The 22,369-nt window shown below is 35.6% G+C and overlaps 1 protein-coding gene across 33 annotated transcripts in view; it reads right to left on the reverse strand.

Annotated features, from left to right (window-relative positions):
• LOC105492615 (glycosyltransferase like domain containing 1) overlaps positions 1-22,369 on the reverse strand; it is a 407,319-nt gene that overhangs the window by 264,448 nt on the left and 120,502 nt on the right. For all 33 annotated transcript variants that reach the window (XM_071072713.1, XM_024796265.2, XM_071072701.1 and 30 more), the window contains one exon: positions 17,422-17,483. The gene's annotated coding sequence lies outside the window, so the exon portion shown is untranslated. The remainder of the gene's footprint in view (positions 1-17,421; positions 17,484-22,369) is intronic.

Raw genomic sequence — 22,369 nt, forward strand, 5'->3', positions numbered from 1 at the left:
TTACCATCAAGCAAAGTCAAGGTTCTCTTGACAAAACAATCTATAGCATTTCTGTGTACTGATCACATGTAGGATATATTTATACAAGTAATTATTTAATGTCAATATCTCCACTGGATATTAAGTTCCATGGAGACACTTGACTAGGTCTGTTTTGCTTACCATTGTATCTCTAGCACTCAGCAAACAGAAAGTGTTCAATAAATGTGTGTTGAGTCAATGAACCATAAAATCCTTTAGCAATGGCCGTGACAATTTCTTCCTAATTCATTCAAGAGTTTTACTATTATCAGACATAAAAAAATACTTCTTCCTATCACTCATTACTATTTACTCTCATAGGCAGAATTTTATGTACAGATTGTATTACCATGTAAATATAATAGGTAGCATCTCGTTCTATTCAAAATGTCACCCCTCAATCTAAGGAAAATCGTCTGCCCTGCTGAGGGATTTAGAAACTATGTTCCATGCCATGGGAAAGCATCTTCCCCAACCTGACTGGAGTCTACAACAATGTTTAATTCAAAAATAGTCACGTCTATGACCTGGAAGGAGTCCACTGGCTTAATCATTATACTGGAATTTTTTATTGGACAGAAACATTATCTTGCTACCCTACACTGGCTTCTATGCCAACATTTAACTCAGACTGAGTTTGTGCAGGGTAATTATAAATATACACACGAAAATGAGTTTAAAATAAGATGACTAACATATTCTTAACTATATTGGTTAAGAATACTCAAACATGTTTTAATAACTTAATCCATATTAACTACAAAAGTTATTGAGAAGTTTCCCTCTCTAAGTGGGAGACACATACCACATTTTCAGGTAATTTTGAAACAGAAATAGCAGTGTTACTCTAACATACAAATATTCTCAACGTCCTATTTGAAGTACAGCAACACAAGCAAACATGGGTGGCATTCCCTTGATGAGTTGAAATAAATGTCCCTGAGTCTAAGGTTCTGGATTTAGTCACTTCTAATGAAAAATGAAAAGGCCATAATCTCACAATTCAATTTGATTTATCCATGAGGGAAAGTATCTTAAAAAAAAAAAAAAAAAAAAGCAAAATCCTAGCATCTCAGGAGGTGAAAGAATATCAGACAAACATTTGGGAGAAGAAAGAGGAATTTCCATAGGGGACTGAAGAGCTGGAAATAGATATCCTTAAATGTATCAACATTTAGATACATTTGATGTTTTTAATATTCATTTTATATCAGTGAAAAAGCACTTTGCAGTAACAGACCTTTTTCTTCTTCTTCTTTTTCTTCTTCTTTTAAGATGGAGTTTCACTCTTGCTGCCCAGGCTGGAGGGCAATGGCGCGATTTCGGCTCACTGCAACCTCCACCTCCCAGGTTCAAGCAATTCTCCTGCCTCACTCTCCCAGGTAGCTGGAATTGCAGGCGCACGCCACCATGCTTGGCTAATTTTTGTGTTTTTAGTAGAGATGGGGTTTCACCATGTTGGCCAGGCTGGTCTTGAACCTGACATCAGGTGATTCACCCACCTCAGCCTCCCAAAGTGCTGGGATTATAGGCGTGTCACTGTGCCCGGCCTACAGTAACAGACTTTTTAAATGGTGTTAGGAAGTGTGAGGTGAAGCCAGTATTAGAAACTGTCCTTTAACATCCAATCAACAAAACCATGTTTTAAAGCTGTATCAGACCAGGCACAATGGCTCATGCCTGTAATCCCAGAACTTTGGGAGGCCAAGGTTGGTGGATTGCTTGAGTCCAGGAGTTTAAGACCATCCTGGGCAACATAGCAAAACCCCATCTCTCCAAAGTACAAATAATTAGCTGGGTGTGGTAGCGCATGCCTGTTGTCCCGCCTATTTGGAAGGCTGAGGTGGGAGGATCTCTTGAGCCTGGGAGTTGGAGGTTGCAGTGAGCCGAAATCACGCCACTACACTCCAGCCTGGGGGACAGAGACCCTGTCTCAGAAAAAATACATTTAAAATAAAATAAAAGCTGCATCAGTTAATATATTTATTGATACTGCTCTCATCTCCAACATTCTACATGAATACAGATATGTATTCGAAGTATTCAGTAAAAGTATATTTTCTTCTATTTATTTATTGAAGTTCTTTTTCCAGTCACTATACATATTTTTAATAATCTTCTGATTTGCCAATAGTTTAAGACATGTGCTGACAGTTCACAAAGGCAACATGAGAAAAACTGGACAGAGTCTAGAGATCTTTAATGCTAAATTTTAAAAAGCTCAGAAACCCAGTTCAGACCAGGGCTGAGTAAATCTGGGGCTAATAGATGTGGTAATGAGAGCTGTATCACTATTTTTAAATATCACAAGGGGCATATTATTAGCTACCCACTATTATAAGAAAAAGAGTCAGTCTGTTAATAATAGACGGGGATTTTTTTTAATCCTGAAGATATTTAGGATTGAAACTGTTAAATAAAGAAAAGGTATACACAGACAACTGTGCATAATTTCTAGAAGGTCTACTATTGTCCAAAGTTTCTGCAGAGGAAGCACGGGCTTTCCCATATCAACAGCTTGAAGTTTCCTGACTGGAACAAGCACTGTGACTTTTATCTATTTAGTGGCCTTGTCTATCTCTTTATCAACTGGTTTTTCAAGGAGACATTCCAATGATACAAATATTTTGTTTAATGAAGCACAGACCCTATAGCCAGAGTATTCCTTACAAACTACCCAAAGCTGCACTCCGCATCCTCGCCATCTCTTAAAGTAATATAACACTTTGCAAACAGTGTGTTCAAACAGAGTAAAGTTACTTAGGAGTTAGTTAATTCCCCCTTGCATCTCTCTCCAGCACATATATGCACCATATCTGGGATTATTAGTCTCGGTACTGGATTAATCAGCATTCACAATTAACAAACAGCCTGAATCATTTTAGAGAGAATTTATAACTCAAACTACTAAAACTAGGCATATAATATCCTATATTTTCTATAATAGTTGTTCAACTGATCTTGACAGAATTGAAGTATCCCATTATCCTCTTGCATTACCCTTGTTAAATGCATCCACCTTGTTTCCAAACTTCACTTGCAAGAATTAAATTTAAAATGTCAGATAAACTACATCATATTTTTTGGAGTAAATGCCTGCTGGGGTACAATGTGTTACCTCTCCCAGGAGTACTTGTATGTTATGCAAAGAATAGTTTGTGAATTAAAAAAGGACTTTTCTAAAGTCTCCAAAACGTAGACTGAAAGCTGCTACCCAATCGACTAATACATACAGTTAGCTTTGCTTTAAAGTATTAGAATATTCTATCACATTTCATCATAATACAAAAAGCTTGAAAACTATGCATATCTTTTGATTCAACAATAGCATTTTTAAGGATTAACCCTGGAAGTTATCAAAAATCTTTACTGCAGTCTTTCCCCCAATTAAAAACAATCAAAATATCCTATAAAAAGGGATCTCTTATGATTAAATGATCAAAAAATATAACGATTATACATTGGCATGGGAAAATGTTTACACTACTGCATGACTGCATGAAATGAATATATAAAAACTATTATGAAATGAGTATCACATGAGAGAAAGAGTACATGCATACAGGTAAATATAAATGATCATTTGAGGTAGAACTGGGAACAATTTTGTTTTCCTCTTTGTGCTTCATTTTATTCTTCAAGTTGTCTTCATTGAATGTGTTTCAACTTCAATTAAAAGAAGCTATAACATTTTTCTTAACTTTAGGGAAGGAGGCCAAATTCTTTGATATAACAAACTACTTCCCAATTACTGAAGGCTTCCTCCCTTCCAGAACCTTGCAAGTGGTTTTCAAATTATTATAACTACTATTGCTATAAGGAAACTTATTTAAAAACTAATCAACAAGGGTTAAAACTAATGGTGCCACAGCGATTCAAAACATTATCATTTGGTTTGCAAATACTGTTTGTTTAAGTAATGTATGAACTAAAAGTAATTCTCAATCTTAAAATGTACTTGTTTATTAAATAATTATAAAATGATCAAGGTCTATACATATATAAGGAATCTGAGGCTGTACTTTGACAGTGTTAGAAACTAAAATTATTTTGGTACTTACAGTTTTGAAACGGTACATGAAGAGGTAAAATATAAACTCAAAGTTTTAAAGTTCAAGTAAAATGCCAAAATGTTATGCTTTGATAATTAGATATGGGTCTTGAAATAAGGGAAAATATTTAATTAAGGTGAATGAAATTGAAAAGGACTTCTAGTTGCACACTTAATTTCTGAAGTGTCTTGTATTAAGAAAGCTAGAGGCTGGGCGCAGTGGCTTACACCTGTAATCCCAGCACTTTGAGAGGCCGAGGCGGGTGGATCACAGGGTCAGGAGATCAAGACCATCTTGGCTAACACAGTGAAACCTTGTCTCTACTAAAAATACAAAAAAATTAGCCAGGTGTGGTGGCCGGCACCTGTAGTTCCAGCTACTCGGGAGGCTGAGGCAGAAGAGTGGCATGAACCCAGGAGGTGGAGCTTTCAGTGAGCCCAGATGGTGCCACTGCACTCCAGTCTGGGTGACAGTGAGAGACTCTGTCAAGGGAAGGGGAGGGGAAGGGAAGGGGGAGGGGAAGGGGAGGGGAGGGGAGGGGAGGGGAGGGGAGGGAGGGGAGGGGAGGGAGGGGAGGGGAGGGGAGGGAACTGGAAAATGTTATTGTATAATCATCCATATATATTGCACATGTTAAAAAACAAAGGGAGGACTGATTGGATAGTCAACCAAAAGAGAAAGAGATTTGCATTTTAAAAGACTTCTCATAACCACTCAGATTTGTCCTATATTTATATACATGCAATATGTGAATGGATAATCAATAAATATTAACCAACGGCAACTCAGACTTAGTAGAGAAATATTTTTAAAGGGACTCTCCAAGCTCTAGTACTTTTTACAATCTAAACATGTTTCATTTTCAAGTAATATGAAATAACTCTGTTCCTGGAATTGTTTTCCAACACAACCATTTCATCACATTCCATTTTTTAAAACACCCATTCCAAAAAACCTAACTTACAAATCTAGTGAGAAATCAAACTACTAAAAGTATACAAATAATTAACAAGTTCTTTCCAGAAAACAAAAAAAAAACTAATAAAATATGAAATATATAAATGCAAAAACTGAAGGTAACCTTATTTTATCTATTTAAATGGGTATGAAGACTATACCTATTGACATATAACTTTCCATATTTTAAAATAAGCACAAACTTGATATGAAAAAGAAATCCTAATCTTAGGAAAGCACCATGTGGCATTTTTTAACTTTACTACCACTTTGTTGACTCTTTGTCCCAGAGCAGATCACCTCCAACATTAGTACTCCGACCTTCTAGAGAACTGACAGATAAAGTTTATAGTGAGAAAAAATGAGCTTTTATGGGTTTCCAAAAGGGAATTCTCATGACACTAAAAACCATATAATAATATTGATTTGATAACCAATTTTTTTACTGCCCAATTATAGACTTAAGATTTCTAGAAAAATATCCAAGTGAAATTTGACATAAAATACAGTAAAAAAATAGTCTTGAGCTCATGACAAACAGTCTAGAATCTCTTTACAAACTTTAAAAATACATATAAAACGATTTTTAAAATCAGGTCTTCTTTAAAGTGTTGAGAATCCCAAGATTTACCTTTTACCTTGGGCCTGACTGACCCTCCTCCTGATACATTTGTCAAAAATCAATTCAGTTATAGCTTGTACCTTTCTGAGAAAATAATTTCCAGGCCTGTTTCTAGTTTCCTTCCATCCTAAAGGCAAACGTACAATGTACAGAAACAAGGATTATTTTCTTGTAAAACCATCTTCAAAAATCAATTCGAATACTCAAAATATTCTATTCTCACAAATGAAAATAAGTTGCTTACTAGAATGACAGTCTTCCATTTCACTGCCTTAAAAATTAAGCTGGCATGGATAATAAAAGTGTTTTCTGACTGGATATGCTTGGCATTCAAATGTTTTTAAAACAAATACTAATCCATAATTAGATTTCACAGGCACAAGCTATAGAAAATAGAATTTTTTTATTTTCTGAAAGAAATATTAATGATTTGTTATCATAAAAGTTATAATAACAATGCCATGGTTTGGATAAACTTATAAACAAACCTGTACGTGAATGTTTTCTATCCTTTTCAGCCTAATCTCTACCATTAATTCATTCAACAAATACTTACTGTGCCTACTAAGTGCCTGCTCATCATTGTTCTGCATGCTTGGGGACAAATTAGGTAACAAAGCAAATGGTACTCTTATCACAAACAATTTCTTTCTAATTGGAGTAAAAAGACCATCATCAAGTTAAATGTATGTCAGATGAGGGCACTTATAAAGAAAAATAACACAGGATAACAGAGGATAGGGGCTACTGAGAGCTGGTGTGAGGAGGTTATTTGATACAGCGCTGTGAGAAAACATCTTGCTGATAATGAGATGACATCTGAACAGAAATCAGAAGAAGGGGCGAGGGGATTGGGGAGTATGTAGATCTGGATCTAAGCAACAGGCACAGCAAGACCCTGATAGGCATATGCTTGGTATGTGCAAAGAGGAGGAAGCTCTGTGTGACCACAAAACATAAACAAATTTGCTTTATTCAACAAGCATTTATTATTACATTCTAAAAATTAAACTGTTTTGAGATATTATGATGACCCAAATACAGTCTTGGGTCTCAGGCCTCGATATAACTTCAATACAGAATGATAAATGTAGAACATTTGAGCAGGGTCTCAAAGAGGGACCAATAGCAAGTTATACGAATAGTTCAAGAAGGTGAACCAAGAGCCCAGGAAATACAGACTTGAGGAAATGTGGCAGACATTATTGGCTCACGTAACTATTCAAATTCTCCTTTTGCTTCCTTCTAGAATTCAAGCTAAAATATTTGAAATATTTGATCGCCCAGGTGCAGCAAGTGGGAGCATGTTCCACAATCCACCAAAATGGTAAGGCTGGAAGGAAGGCTCAAAATTGGAAAGCACCTTCTATTGGGAGCCAGAACACTGCTGCACACCTCTAAGCAAATCAGCAGGCCACAGGGCATCTGACTCACACCAGGCCTCTGGTATCAGACCCTCCTTCCAAGCTCTGCTGCCTCCAGCCTCCCTTATCATCTTCAACAGGAGCTATTCATCAGCCTTCTAACTGATCTCCCTACCTGTAGCTACATTTAACGTCTTCCATTCTTCCTCTGAAATTTACAGATACCTTGATGTCACTTTTCCACTCAAAAACCTATACCTTTTCTATGAAATAAAGAAAATTATTTAACAAGAAATAAGACCCCTTACAATTTGGTTCCAAGCTCCATTCTAGCCTCAATTTCTGTCACTCCCACAGACACACTATTACTCGAAATACTAAAGAAACCATTCTATTTCATCAAACACTCCATACACATTCCTACCTGCAAGTACTGCTCCTGCTATTTCTCCTCTCTGAAACCTTTTGCCTTCATGACCTGTCAAATTCCTACATATAATTCAAGACGTCATTCAAATTTCATCTCATCCGTGAAGACTTAGTCAATTACTCACCCATATTGAGCTAGTCAGAAGTAATTACGCCTTCCTCTGTAGTGCCCTAAATTTTGCTTTTACCCCATTTAGAGCAGTCACCACAATCCCTCTTATACTATAGTTATACAGTATATGTGTGTGTGTCTCCCAACCAGATCTGAATTTCTTGGCAGCAAGGTTTATGTACAATTCATGTTTGTAACTACTCATAACCCAGCAAAGTGCCTTGTATACAATATTCAGTTAATGCATTCTGAATTCTCATCAACAGGCTATAATTAAGTCACTATCTTATGAGGAATAAAACAAAGGAGGTATTCCTGAATTTGAAAATTACAGTGTCATCACAAATTGAATTGTTCAGGTATTACTATGGTATTCAGATCTTCAAGTAAATCCTAAATCACGGCCAATATCATTGAATAGAAAGATAAAGACAGTAAAAAATAAAGTGTGAGTGTTTATTGGACAGCATGAAATACAGAGGAATGGAGAAATGCAAAGCATAAAGCTACCCATATTAGAAGCATTATCAAGGGATACTTATTTAACAAACATTTACTAAGTGCATATTGTGAGTCAGATAGTATACTGATCAGTGACAATAAAGGTGAAAATAGTGAGGGACGGCTGATATTTTACATGCACTTTTTTAAGTGCAAAGTGTTGACCTTTATTACTTCCAAAAGTATGAGCAAAAGATCTGCTTAACGGCCAAATAAAACTACCAATACTCAATTCTGAGTTCAAATCTAGGAAACTATTTTGCCTACATTGTGATTATGTAAGAACCCTTCTCCTAGGACTGCTTTTGAATGTTAAAAGAGCTTTCTTTATTCCTAGTGACTATAAACTGCTCAGATAGAAAATTTGAGTTCCAGACACTTGAATACATTCCCTGCTTTGAATTAAGTTCTATCCATGCACAGACTGTTTTAGTAATTAAGGTACCAACAATCCTGCCATCATGAATGAAAAGAGAGGAATTTATTAAAATAGGGTTATATGGGGGATGTTGTATGGGAGATAGTAGATAGTTGTTCATTTTGTCCTCTGAGGTTAAAATAACAGAAACTGAATGGAAATACAATAAAGAGAATTTAAGTCAGACATTGGAGGAGTTGTAAGTTACTGATTCCTACCAAGTCTGAGCCATTCCTTCTGCAGATTTTGAATGAAGATGTAGTCTGCATCCTTCTAAGACAGTCAAGGGCACAACAAGCAGATGTAAAGATGACCTCTTAAGATTTCCTTTGGACATGAAATTCTATCGTACATAACCATTTGCTTGTGAATTAAAAAGTATAAAGCTGTCCCTCTAAGAATTTAAAAACTCAAACGTCAACTAATGCAAAATCTGATTTAATATGTCCTTAGCCATATGATGCTTCTATAAATCAGCATCAGTAATATAAATTATCACATGACCTGTTTGCCTTTGAATAAATTCCGATTGCCTATTTCTTTAAAAACTAAGATCCTAACATATGAGTACTATAAAATATCTTTGTTTAAACAATAGTCTATGCATAGAGTTAAAAGCAATCATATTTCTTACTTACTCATAGAATACTCAGCCCCCAAAAAACATTGGTACTAAACCATTTTGAGGACTTTCCTTTTTTTCAAAACAACTTGGACATTATTACACTGATGTCCCCTTAGCAATAACAAGCAATTCTACAAAATTTAGTCCACAAACCCTCACAAATTAAAAATATTACAATATCCTTTAAATGTATAAATGATTTATACCCATAATATTAACAAATATATTTCTTAATATTCATTCATTCATTCAAGAAGGGATTATTGAGGTTCAACATGTAGGCACTATGCTAAGCGTAAAGATACCAAGATGACCCAATTACAGTTCCTGTCCTCAGACACGGAAACATAACAATACCAACACATAAGCACTAACTGTTCAAAAGACAATCAATAGCAAGTTACTACATAAACCAAGTATCCAGAGAGTTTCAAAAGTCCAAACAACTAACTGTACAAAGGAATTAAGGAATTACAGCAGATAACTTTAGGATGGCTCATTCAACACTCATTCTAATTCCCATTCTCCCTGCCTTCCTCTAAAAGAGGCTAGAAAGCGAAAACACTCATTACTTCACTCTAGAGGTGGTTATATAGGACATACTTTTGACCAATGAGAACTAGACAGAAGTCCCTGTGAATAAACATCCCTTTCTAAAGAAAAAGAGAAAGTATCCATGGGAAGAAAGTCTCTGAGCTCTCCCTTTGTTCTTCCTGCTTGAAAGTAAAATAAGAGGCAAAAGTAACATGCTAAGGATGGTGGGGAAGTTAGACACTACCTGGATCCCTGATAGTATCAGTTACCTGTGAACTAACTGCCTTCTGATTCTTATGAGACAAATAAAACCCTAACTCATTTAAATCAATGTCAGTAAGATTTTCTACTACTTGGAGCCAGAGGCATTTTTACCATTAAAATAGGAGATACTTGAGTTAGACTCTTTATGGTTCCTCTTTTCTTAAGCTGTAATCCAGTCCTTCCAAGTTAGAAAAAAAACAAAAGAAATTTGAATTTACACTTCTACGATTTTCTGTAATCTGAATTCCTTCTATAAACATGGTCAAATTCCTCCATAAAAATCCATTTGTTGCATAGTTATTACAAGATTTTTATTTTCTTAAGTGGAACTTTCAATCCCTCAAATCTATTAAAATGACATTTTTCTATAGTATGGTATATATCATTCATATATATAACACACATATATAAGTAAATAGCTGAAGGTTAGGAAGAAAGAAGAAAAGGAGAATAGGGGGAGAGAAAAAGGGAAGGTATCTAATTTGTGTGAAAGTGTAAACTATGCTTTTCAATTTTGTGAGCACCTTAGAAAGTGGCTTAAGAATAAATGAAAGGCTGGGTGCGGTGACTCACGCCTGTAATCCCAGCACTTTGGGAGTCTGAGGCGGGCGGATCACCTGAGGTTAGGAGTTCGAGAAAAGCCTGATCAACATGGAGAAACCCTGTCTCTACTAAAAATACAAAATTAGCCAGGAGTGCTGGCATGTGCCTATAATCCCAGCTACTCAGGAGGCTGAGGCAAGAGAATCACTTGAACCCGGGAGGTGGAGGTTGTGGTGAGCCAAGATCGCGCCATTGCACTCCAGCTCTGGTAACAGAGCAAGACTCCATTCAAAATAAATAAATAAATAAATAAAATGAGAGATTATAAAACAACAGTATTTTTTAAATAGGAAAGACTCCCACACATACACTTGAAATCAACGATTCTGTTTTAGAAAACTTTTTGAATTTGAAAAATGTATATCCCAACAAATACTTTGTGTCTAATTTACCACTAGCATTATTGTATTATTTAATAATCCATCTATCTCTAGTCATCTCCCTAAGGTAATAATAACACAATAATCATTCTCTATGTACGTTTCTCTTGGACAAATTTTAAATGTGTACTATTCTTGGGGTAATTTCTATTGTATAGTGCTGAAAAGATTCATTAATTTCAATCGCCATCAACTCCATACACCACATATACTAGTTTCACCATTTTTGTTCAAATATATTTCACTGTGGCCATTCAAAGGAAAATTACACATTCCAATAACATTTGAGTTCCTCTCAGTTACCCTTTCAGTGGTTCAGGGTAATGATAGAGTAAAGAATCATGTTCTTCACAGGCTCTCCTTTTTTTCCTCCCATTTGGTAGAATTTCAACTTCAAATCTCTTATGCCAAAAAGCAGTGGGTAATGTCTAATGCTCTTCTCAAACAGTGGCTTACTTTGGAGGGAAGGAGAGTGAGAGTCAGGAGAAATTACTCATTCCTGCTTCTAAAGGATCTTAGCATATGGGATAAGCAATCTCTTACTCTATTTTCCTAAAATAGAATTACAGAAACATATTAAGTTAGGGGTAGGGGAAGAAAGGAAAACAAATAAGAATTAGAAACCTTTCAACTCTGGGTATAGGTAATTCCTCACAGAGTGAAATTACTGAGTTATCTAGCCTAATTCTCACAAAGATAAGTCAAAAAATCCACGTATTCATAAAACCTGTAGTTTATATATTCCTTACCATCAGTCACAGGTAGAGACTTCCTCTGTAAAACAGAACAATGCTACATTCTTTTTCCTGAAACTCTAAGAATGGGATAAATAAGGATAATAAAACTATAGTCACATAACATAAATGCTTTCATTTTAAAAGCAGTATTCAAAGACAATCTATAAAAATCCATGTGATATAAAAAAAATTCAGAGAACGACAAATCTTCCTTGTTTATAATATCATCTCAACTTCAATTTCATTTTCAGTTATCTCCTTTCAAAAATATATATCTGGGGTCCTTATATGATATGAAGTCCTTTTTCTAAGGCTCACTTTTATTTGGTTATCTTTTTAGGTGCACTAAAGATTGAGTTTACAATAAACTGAACAGACAGCATACAAAAGGCTTTTAGAACTATACCATATGGTCCAGGGAAGGGAACAATCTGGACGATCCCCACTTCAATCTGCAAGCTTGTCCACCTCTATAACACATTATACCACTGTAATAAAATATTAAGATGGAAATGTAAAAGCTAAAATAGTCTATCTTTAGCATTACCAGGCAACCACACTTCCAAAAATTTACTGATAAACTTAATAAACATTTACTTTAATTTACATTCTGAGATTTTGGTATGCAACACCAGGCATACAAACGTAGGCCACCATTCAATAGAAACAATATTTCAGCAGGGCTATGTGTGGGTATTCAACTTACACTTCAGAAATTTAGAAGGAAAAAAAAAACACTTTTACAGGGGCATATTGGCAGAGGCTGATGTAACAGATGACACATTCTTGGAAATCAAATAAAAGCAATAGGGAAATACCCATTGTTGCCTGGTGAAGGCCTAATCACATGGACACAGCTGGAACCAATGTAGATCATTCATTAATAAAATTGTATTGTAGTAGCCACTTTTTGATGCATTTCAAGTGCTGCTTTAGCCAAATCCCTAAATTTCTTTGTTCAATGTTAGTAAGATTGTTTTAATGGGAAATATGAGATTTAGGACAGGGGAAAAAAAAAAAACCTGTTCTCATGCTAAAAATGAAGCTAACTCAAAAAGCTAAATGTCACTTTACCTTGCAATCTACTTACACTATCAGCAGCTTAAAATATGCAGTGTAAACCTAAAAAGGAGGAACTCATATGGTACTATAGATAAAAAGTGAGCAGTGTGAGATGCCATAGAAAACACATGAAATACTTGTAAAAGTATTCTACAGAATAATACGTCAGAGGGTGGGAGAAATTAAAACGTATCAAAAATTAAGAGGAAATTAACATGTACCCTTTCATGCAATACTATCTATTGAATTTTGACACTAAAGTATGTACCATATGCTTAAGGGAAGATTACTCATATTTAGACCACATAAACTTAAAAATCGCTATTTGTTATTACATTACCAATATTTGATATCAAACAAGACATTCAAACCATCTTCCCAACAGTCATCTTTGAAATCTATATTGACATTCAAATGAAATGAAGTACTAGTTATAATTATAAACTTAGTACTTAATATAGTAAAATCCTAGTTAAAATAATCAACAGTATTTATTCAATTTTGCTGTTACCTCTTAATAAATGTGTTTCTCCGTGTTTTTACAAATATAATGATTAAGTTACTATATTATGTTCCTTAAAAATATATAATGTCAAACTAAAAAGATATAATAGCTTTGCTACGTGTTCTGAATTAAAACTATACAATTTATTGTCTATAAATTCTATTCTACAAAAATGAAAAACTCAACCGTATTTACCAAAAAACTGCTTAAACATTATGGCTCTTAAATATTTCTCCTATGCCTCTGTGTGTAGTTAGAATAAATAAATAAATAGAACAATTCACATTGTCCTAAATCACTGAAAGATATATTCTTACCACAGAAAAAATAAAGAGCTTCACTGCAAATAAAAATTAAACTACTGCAGAAAGTGTATTTAAAGTCACTGAATAGTGGTTAATATGCAATAAACATTATTCAGTATACACAGAATGAAAGAGGCTTGTGTGTGTATGTTATCTTTACTCGCTAATGTTAACATTATCAGACCTCGCCACAGGGGATTCAAGACAGTCATGAACTTAACTGGATCGAGTGAAAAAAGTTTCACTGGCATTCCTTTGCAAAACTCTCAGAATTCAGAAGTTTAAAATGTTGACCGAAAGATTTAATTCATATAACTTAACAGGCATCCCACCCAGATTCATTTTAGTAGCTCTGCATTAAAAAAGCCACTTTGCAAGTTTAAAAAGATAGCATTGGGAGCAATGGGAAATTGTAGCATTTATTACATGTGCATTATGCATACAAAGCAATTGGAGTATTTGTTTGTTTTGCTAAAGTAGTGAACCAACATGTCGCTGAGCCTGTTCGGAATGAGAGAAAACAACAGGTGAGTTTATTTAATGCATACTGCTGATACACCTCTGTTTTATAAATCCTTTTAATAATTTTAAAGCGTTTTCTAAATTAAAAATAAATCCCCAGAAAAGAAACAACTGTTAGATTGCACAATTTTATCTTACAGTACCCATAATAGATATATTTCCCGATATATATGGCATATAAAAAAGTTTCACATTAATAATTCAAACACAAGCCACTGTTTGCTTCCTTTTCAGTCACATTTGTTACACTGTTACAAAAATACATGAGTTTTTCTTCCCAAAGTAATTTTCTTATTGCCAAAAATCATTGACAATTTTTAAAATAAAGATCAGTCAAAATAATATCAATCTCCTCCTATAAAAACATATTCTGCCTATTAACTATTCTTATCTTGATTGCAAAACTAATTTTTAAAATAGATCACTTTAAAAAATCTAATTTTAAAAATAGATCACTAGAAAGTAAATCATTTGTTTTGCTTAATACAACAGAAAACATATTTACATTGTGTGGAACATTCTACGAAATTTCATAGAATGCTTGCTCATAGTGAAAATCTAGTCTCCTGCTCAAATCATCTCTATTTAAAACTCATTATGCCACATTTTCACACTCCTAATGGTAGGGCACTAACTATAATTTTGTGAGAATTGGTAAACTTAAAAACACTTCTGTGTTTTACGTTGCATTTTTTATTTCAAAGGAAAAATATTTTAAATGCACATCCCTTTATTTTAATGGAAGTTCACTTGCTTATCTACCAAGACTTATCAGACATTCTAAAAGTATGCAACTTGTAAAAGATATGAACTGACATTGAATTTTAGACAAAAATAGAAAACAATGGCAGACATTTTGGTCTCAACAAGAGTATCTTGGCATAAAAATCCATATAATACAGGCAAATAATACTCAAAAGTTTCCATTCAAATAATAAATTCTGAAGCAGACAAGATTCCAACCAATCAAAAATACTGTGTCAACATGACCAAAGTTAGCAATAGTAGCAAAAATGCAACTGTAAAGAAAATACCTAAGAGAGTGGAAAAGGCAAATTTAGCACCAACTTCTATAAGGAACAAAGCAATTTACTAAATGTGGAAGTTGTAAGGGGAATGATATTTCTATTTCAGGAAAAAAATATTTCTTTTCACAATGGTGGTCTGTGTGAAGAAAGAGGAAGAGAAGAGGGGAAAAAACAGTGTAAGTGGGAAACACTAAGGCTGCCTGCCTTCCTTCGGTGATGCTGTGAGGGTAGACCCTCTGCCTTACAAAAACCACTGCCAGAACCAAGCTACACAAAACATTTTGGCTGCAAGCCTATAACAGTGCCAGGCTGTTTTTCATTTTTGTGCTAGACTCCCTCAATTGAGACAGTGTGGGATTGTCACTTTGATGCACATAGAGAACAAAGAATAATATAGTTTGGGGGGGATTTTCTTGCCCCTTTAAAGTCAGGTTAGCATTTTGTTTTCTTTGACAGGTCTTGAAAAGACCCAAGAAACAAAGTTATGCCGAAGAATGCATTAACTGCCTAACAAAATTAATGTCAAGTACAGTACTGTCAACAGTTTAAAAGCCATGTGAGAGATTAACATTTTTTAAAAGCAGACTTAAAAAGGGTCCAAGTCATATAGTTACCTGTTTAAGAGGCCAGAGACCAAGAAATACATGATTCACAACCACATAATCTTATTTAAAATCTGATGCCACGAAGGCAGACCATAAAATCCAGGCCAAAAAAAAAGTAGTATTATAATTTTTAGGTCACTATTCAGAGACAACTATGTCAGCTGCTATTCTGACCTTGAATTCTCTAAAATTAAATAATGTGATGAAAAGACTATAACATTAGAATCTGAATACTTTAAGCCTTCACAGAGAAAGAAGTGATAAGTGATCAAAAATGTTTAAAGAATTAAACCACAAATCATCGAAAAAGTTGCCACAGACACAAACAGGAAAACCGTCTCTTCAATCCTATTCAATTCTGTACTAGAAGTGAAGCTAACACAAATGAGAAAGCCGAGTATGTGCTGCTGTAACCTTCAACTAAATATATTATCTGAATCTGGTGACTAAAAGACACCAATAAGCCATTAGCTCCTAGATGTATCACCTTTTATCTTTCTAATGCACAAGATAAGTAAAGGTAGAGGTCCATTTTCTACAAACCAAATGAAAAGAAAGAATGAACTGTGACAAGCTCAGATCCCATGCTGGCATATTTTACACTAAGCTCAGCATCATCTAGAAGCAGTATGCTTCTCCCTGCCAATCAGAGGGGAAAAAAGTTGTGCTACTAATACAGTGTTGATAAATAGCACCAAACATCTACTAGTTCTTTCCTCCTGCACATTGCCATTGAATCAGCTGTTAAAAGAAGACCAATAGCTGTTACAGAAATAGCAAGAACTAAAGCACTTGCCTCAGATGTTATACATGGAGACATGGAGCATTTACCACCTGAGCCTATCTAATTTCCGGCAAAATGATCCCCTGCCCAGTTTTGTTCATGGCCACAGAATCTGATAACAAGTCACGATCCGTGTTGAGAAAGGCAGTGGGGGAGTGAGAACATTGGGAAGGAATCAAGTGAGAACAGTGGGCAAACTTCAAACTATATACACGCTTCTCTTATTATTCAAATTAGTGCCCATGCACAGCGCTTCAGGATGACAAAAGCTGTGTTAAAGGGCTCAGGTACAATGATTTACTTTGGGTGGTAAGGGTAAGTCTGCCATGTAATTAAAGAATGCATTATTTTGCTCCTGACTGCTCGCCTTTTACATTTCTTTTTTCTCTAGGACATACTGATGATGGCATTACTGCATGGGACACTGATAGTTGCAGGCAAGGCATTCATGTAGTGCCAAAGTGGTCCAGAGAATGATGTCTGGCTGGCCTTAGTTCAACAAGGAATACGAGGCAAAAACAGAAAACAAAAAGAACGAAAGGTGTAGAAGAAGCCAGGCAATAGACTGTTTTTCTGTTTATTAATGGTACCATAAAACAAGGGGAAAATCTGGAAAAAGCAGCCAAGCTAACTCAATTACAAAGAAAGATTAAAGGAGTTAAATGTCTATAACTTGGCTGACAACCAAAGAACAATATGAGAGCTGTCCACAACTCTCCAAAGAATATACATAAAAAGAAAAGTAGAGAATTATTGTCTACTATAGATGTATGAATACATGAAATAATAATGAGATAAAAATAAAGAAATCTGACTTTAAGCAGCAGGGAAATAACCTGGTGAAACTTAAAAAAGGCTGCTTCCTTCTCTTTAGAAATATCAATCATCTTACTGACCCACACTGCAGTAAACGAGACATGATAGAAAATGCCCACATACTGCCAGAGGAATGAATTGATGGAGATATAAAAATGAAGTCCCATCTGCTTACCTGATTATCCAGATATACTGATGTCCCTTTACATATGTCCAATCTGGCTAATGCAGAGATACCTGTAAGATCACAAAAGACATAGTTAGTACCTTCAAAATAAACCCAGCCTGAATTCTCAATCCTGAGCTGGTCAAGAGCTAATTTGGATGATCTAGTCTGGCTCTTGGATATTCCAAGATGGGAGAAGAATGTGCAAGAACAGAAATGTTCTGAGTGATTCTAAGGTTATTCTTAATTAATAAGAGATTTTCAGTCTCTGCAGAGATTTTCCAAATCATTTGTAACTTAATAATAATAATAATTATTCAGATTAGGTCTTTAGCCTTGGTCATTGGATGGCCTTCAGGAATCTATGCTCTCCTGAATGATATATGTAAAATTGGTGGGTTTATGTAAATAAGTATCTCTGGGAGAAGGTCAATAGTTTGTCAGATTTGCCAAAAGGTCCATAGTCCAAAAAACTGTCAAGAACCTCTGCTGAGGCTTGCCTAACATCTCAGAGGCAGGTTGGAATGCATATGGATGAGCATTCCAGGTTTGGGGTATCCCCCCCCCAGGGAAACACAGACACTTGCAGATCTGGGGTAAATACCTTAAGAATACTACTTTCTGGGAGAGCAATACATCAGGTTTAAACTGTTGCTTAACTCACAGAGCCCTGTGATCCCTGTAAGCCATGCACAGTCTTGAAGAGAACTAACACGTTACCATATATACCCAAGGGTGCCTATCATGACTTTTCCTGTTCTGTGTATATTAAAGTCAGGATTCCTAGGAATATCAATTCTGACAGGGCCAGAACTCACACTGTAACTCATCCAAAAAGGACCATTTATGACAAGAAAAAACAAGGTGTGATCAAATCAATAGGAAATGTGGCTCCAAAACAGTTTACATAAAAAATTACAGAATTAGCCAAACATATTCATTCTTTCTTTTCATTTGGTTTATAGAAAACGGACCTCTACCTTTACTTACCTTGTGCATTAGAAAATTACCTTTTGTGGTGTCCTGTTTCAAATAATAATCATGTATTATATACTCTCAAAAAATAATGTATTTAGACAATCACCTTCTGGGCATCTACCATGCATTGCACTCAGTGCCGAGGACTCAGCAGTGAATAAGTCAACAAAGCCCTATTCTGCTGGAGCTTTACTTTGGGGAGTGGGAGAAGGATGCAGGGTGACAAACAAGTATATCAGCAACATCATTTCAATTTGTGATACATGATATGAAAAAATAAACACGAAGATGTGACCAAGGCACGAGAGAGCAGTCTATACCCACCCAGCATGTCACAGAAATCTTCACTACAATCTCAGAGTCTGTCAGGGTCTTAAAGAGTTGAGACGAGGAAATGACGTTAGAGACAGCTAGCCAGACCAGTGAATTTCAGAGATGAAGACAGAAGAGTTATTCTAGAAGATAGTATCACTACCTCATTATCTCTACACTTCAAAATACATATGCCTCGACTGAATGATAATGTTATGATACAAGCTCTGCTTGTAGAATATAAACCTGAGAACAAGTAAATGAACAGCATTTCGTTATCTCCTTAAAATCTGGCTGACAATACTGTACACTATGTACCCTTAATATAAAGAACCACATTCTATCCAAATTCTTGTCAAGTTTCATTCTATTAAAATAATTTCATTTTTTGCTTCTACAGATAAATCTGATCAACTTGTGCTACCAAAGAAAGGGGAAAAGAGGGTACAAGGAAGCCAGCCTCCAAGACAGCCCCCAATAATCCTCACCTCAAGGAATGCACGCCTTTGTGTACTCCCTTTGCTCATATCGGGGTTGGTCTGAGTGATCAACAGAATGCAGAGGAAGTGACAGTGTCTGTCCTAAAAGATATTAGAGCTTCTTCCTTACTCTCTTGGATCTTCCTGGGGGAGGCCAGCTGCCAGCTGCCATGTTGTGAGGACACTCAAGCCATCCTAGGGAAAGGTACACAAGGCATCTTGCCAAATAGCCAGAATCAACATAACAGCCACGTGAGAGAGCCATTTTCTAAGCAGATCCTCCGGGCTAGTCAAACTTTCAAATGAATGTCACTCTGGCTGACATCTTGATTGCAGCTCATGAAAGACCAAGAGCCAGAACTACCCAGCCTGCACTGCAATCCCTTTCTAGCATGCACTCTAACTTCCTGTATTCACAAAGTTCAAGCTGAAAACATTTCCCAGATGCTCTTGCATCATGCCTTTGGTTGAACCCAGGTTCAACCAAATCCATTCAAGATTTAGAAAGCAGAAATGAGCAAATCAAGGAAGTAGCCAACTACAAATGAGATCAAATTCTGTAGTGAAGGCATTTTGTTCTTCTGAAACAACCATGTATGTAGATATGCTACTAAATGATCCCTAGTCTCATAGGCGCTAAGTAGCAAATGGCAGTGGAGTTTCTACTAGAATAGTATCATGGGATGTTTCTCATGGCTTGTGCTGTTCCTTGCTATTCACAGTCAACTTTGGTTCCTTAGCACTTCTGCAAATTAAGTAGCATGTGATGCATCTCTGTATGCAACTCAAACTAGCTATTGTCTGCAACTAAGAACCCACTCTACATATGCAAATTCTCCTGTCTCATAACACTTTCATTCCTATCTCATGGTTGACACTCTTTTCCATTACTAAACCCTCTACCTATACTATGAGTCCTATTCATTTATGCTGTTTCTAGGAACTTGCACTATCCGTCTTCTCCTTTTCTTCTCCACTGGTTTCTTCTCCTTCATCAATAACAGTTCTTCCAACCCTACCAACTATCCCTGTGAAACTTCATAAAATAATAACATAAGCTCGTTGTTTTCACTTCAACTTCCATTCAATATTTGAATTACCATAACTTGGCTTCCTTAGCTATCACTCTACCAAAACCACTATTGCTAAGGCTGGCAAGAACCAATTAGCTATTCTCACTTCTCACTCTACTAGACTGTGGCATTGGCACTCCTACTCCTACATACCACACCTCTTTGAAGCTTTAATGATAACAAGATTACAAACCTCCAGCCTCAATGAAATAATCTAGCATCCCACCTTCATACATCATCATCACCCATGTCCTCTGCACCTCTACTACCAGAGACATACAACAAATAGGCATACAGAGACCATTTCAAATGCTAACGCTATTCAAATATTCTATTTCTTAATGGCCTAACTGCTTAGACAACCAAAAAGACTGTTAAAAAAAAAAAAAAAAAAAAAAAAACCACAGTGGATTCTATAAGCTATCGATATAGAAATGTATTTCACTATTTTTCAGTTATTTAAGGAAAAATAAATGTTTGGACGTCAGAGATTCCAAAACAGCAGTGCTACAAAACAAGTGTACGACTTCTTAAAACTAACTTCGCAAAGCTAAAAGTTTATTATTATTATTATTTGTTTAACACTTGCAAGCCAGAATATCTACAATTGCCAACCTAAGCTAGCATCCCCGAGCCCTCTAGTTTTGAATGTGAGGTTTTCTATGACATCTGTCATCTCACTAACCAGAAGTGATGCTGCTGACTTGATAGGCGGGGGGTGGGAGGGGAGTTGACCCATTCCTTCCTCCCTGCTAAAGCTAAAATCTCTTAAAAGGCTGGCCTCCCAGAATGATGTGGACCAAGCTTCTTTGGTTAGGGGTGTACTCAGCCCGTTTCTTTAAATTGCTCAGAAGACAGAACTTTTCAGAAAACCCACCAAAAAAAGGCTTATTTTCATTAATTTGCTTTGTGTTGCCATCATTCATTGTCTTCATTTTTAATTCAGTGACATGTATAGCCAAATGAAATGAAGTACAGTCAGTTTTCCTCAATCTGTCTCAGTCTACTCTTCATCTTCTGGGACCCAATTCATGTGATCTTTTAACAACTATTTATTTCACACCAAACTAGTTATCTCCCCAAAGCCTACCAATCTAGCCTCTGGGCATATTTCCTAAATAAAAGCACTAGATCTCTGTAAACCTAAAATTTGCATACTAAAGGAACAAATCAGCTATCAAAAGGCCTAGTAGTATATAGCAGTTGCTCACCTCTAAGCAGAGTTTAAAATTCATTTCAATTTATTATTTTTTAAAGAAACAGCAATTGACTTTTTCCCTTTGCAAAATACAGTGTTTAATAGGCCTAGTTAAATTAGAGGTGATAGTGTAAAGCAAGTGTTTTAAATTGGTAAATTCTAAACCTTTTAATAAAAGTACATCAGTCAGAAGTTTTAATAAGACCCAGCAGGACAGAGAAGAATTAACGGTCTGTAGGAATCAAAAGGGGTGATAGGCAATGATAACCTTAAACATTTGCATATGGATTTATAATTTCATTGTTTAAAGGTTAATGAAATTATGTGGTATTTTGCCCACTCTTATCCAGTAAATGATTTCATGCCTTGATTTGTATATACTTACCAACTGAATCATATAAAGAAAAAAAGACTCCTTTATCAATTAATCTACGACATTTTTACTTATACACTTCTGGGTGCACGATTATCATTACCTATTCTAACCAATAACTGGGTCCCCTAAAACAAAATGTAAGGTTCCCAAAGCATCTCAGAAAGAAGAACAAACTCACAATCAGAACTCTGAAAGTATACTAAATTGTTAATGTGACTGCTTTTTTAAAAATTAGATATATTCCTTTATTTACTTTATACTTCAAGTCAACTATTGGAATTACTTGCCTTTGCCAAATATTAACATAAAATCCACCCTAGAGATTGATGAAGGCATTCAGGATACATTGAGGGTGAAGATGGAGAAATGCAAACAGTCCACAAAAACAAGTAGAACAGGTTAAAACAGTAAAAGGATTCTAGGCCGAAGCAATTGTTTTAAAACATAACAGCATAAAAACAACACAGTACTGAGGTCTGGCCTCACTGAGCATCCAGGAGGGTGCAGGATCAGCTGCTTCACTTAATACCCAGTTCTAAGA

Source organism: Macaca nemestrina, chromosome 11, assembly GCF_043159975.1.
Source record: "Macaca nemestrina isolate mMacNem1 chromosome 11, mMacNem.hap1, whole genome shotgun sequence".
Taxonomy (NCBI): Eukaryota; Metazoa; Chordata; class Mammalia; order Primates; family Cercopithecidae; genus Macaca; species Macaca nemestrina.